The 1901-nt window shown below is 37.8% G+C and overlaps 1 non-coding gene across 1 annotated transcript; it reads left to right on the plus strand.

Annotated features, from left to right (window-relative positions):
* The first annotated feature begins 300 nt into the window (after positions 1–300).
* TRNAI-AAU lies at positions 301–374 on the plus strand. The gene has a single exon. It is a non-coding gene; the product is annotated as a tRNA-Ile (tRNA).
* Positions 375–1901: the final 1527 nt, after the last annotated feature.

Below are 1901 nucleotides of genomic sequence, written 5' to 3' on the forward strand. Positions count from 1 at the left end.
TATTGTTTTGAATATTATGTAAAATTAAAAAAAATATTATTTTATATAAAATCTGGTTCAACCAGTAAACCAGTATCTTCATCGGTTCAATGTCCGATCCGGTTTTATAAACATTGCTAACAATGAACAATTTACGGTAGAGATCAAATATTAATAAGACAAATTTGAGTAGCGTAAAATGTTGGGTAAACAAATTATAAATTTACAAAATTTTATAATTAAAATCAAACTCTTAAACAATCTAGGGACCAAATAAATATTTATTAGTATAAAAGTGGAATAGTTCAAAACTAAATCATTGGCCTATTAGCTCAGTTGGTTAGAGCGTCGTGCTAATAACGCGAAGGTCGCAAGTTCGAAACCTGCATGGGCCATCTCATACCTACATTACACCAAACGGTGTCGTTTCCTTTGTTTTCCTTTCAATCCATTCCAAATGGCGTCGTTTCCTTTGTTTTTCTCTTAACCCATTTTCGTAAACGGTGTCGTTTTAGGCGAGTCCACACAGTTGCTGCACGTAGGGGTGTTCAAATTTTCGAACTAATTCGGTTAACCGACCGAACCGAATTAGTTCGGTTAATTCGGTCGGCCACCGAATTAGTTCGGTCGATTAACGATTAAGAAAATTTTTAGAATTCAGTTAATGGTTAATTCGGTTCGAAATCGATTAATTAACCGAATTAACCAAAATTAAATTTTAAATATTAAATATAGAGAAAATAACCTCATTGACCAAAAATGCCTTATAATATACGATTTTAACCAACTTTTTTTGAATTTGCCAAAATGACGAACTAAATCGCAATGCGATCGATAATTCGCAACGCGATCTCCGGTATCGCAAATCAGTTTCCAGATTCGCAACGCAAACTTCGACTATCGCAATGCAAACTTGGACTATCGCAATGCGAACTTGGACTATCGCAATGCGAATATGTAAATCGCAATGCGAACTTGGACTATCGCAATGCGATAGTCCAAGTTCGTTGTGATAGTTGAAGTTCACGTTGCGATTTATTCCAAATTCGCAACGACTGGTGGTATTGCATTTGTTTCTTAAGAATTTTCTCTAAAAAGATAGTATTCGCGCGGATGTGTCGAAGACACGTACTACCACGACCACGACCACGACCACGACCCGAGATGAGACGAGACAGCGGCGGCGGCGGCGCGCGAGAGTTCCCCTTGTTCTCTATCATTCAACAAGGAAGTGGGAAAGTCAAGCCTTAAATACCATTCCCAATAGTGTTTCCAATACTATGTGGGATTGAGCATTACCAACACTTGTTTCCAATACAATGTGATTATTCAGGAAACAATTAACAATCATGCACCTTAAAACAACTGAATCAACAACCAATTGCATTAGTATTATACGATTAAATATGTCATAATTAAAAGTCAATCTACAATCAATCGCGATTATTGCAATTTTAAGCAAAACATTCAAAAATAATATCACTATTTAAGGCTCAATCCCACATAGTATTGAGAACAAGTGTTGGTAATGCTCAATCCCACATAGTATTGGAAACACTATTGGGAATGGTATTTAAGGCTTGGCTTTCCCACTTCCTTGTTGAGTGATAGAGAACAAGGGGGACTCTCGCGCGCCGTCGCCGCCGTCCGTCTCGGGTCGTGGTCGTGGTCGTGGTCGTGGAAATACGTGTCTTCGACACGTCCGCGCGAATACTATCTTTTTAGAGAAAATTCTTAAGAAACAAATGCAATATCGTCGTTGCGATTTTGGACTATCGCAACGAACTTGGAATAAATCGCAATGCGATACCGAAGATCGTGTTGCGAATTATGGATCACATTGCGATTTAGTTGGTCATTTTGGCAAATCCAAAAAAACTTGGTTAAAATCGTATATTATAAGCCATTTTTGGTCACTGAGG

This window comes from Hibiscus syriacus, unplaced genomic scaffold, assembly GCF_006381635.1.
Source record: "Hibiscus syriacus cultivar Baekdansim isolate YM2019G1 unplaced genomic scaffold, ASM638163v2 tig00014213_pilon, whole genome shotgun sequence".
Taxonomy (NCBI): domain Eukaryota; kingdom Viridiplantae; phylum Streptophyta; class Magnoliopsida; order Malvales; family Malvaceae; genus Hibiscus; species Hibiscus syriacus.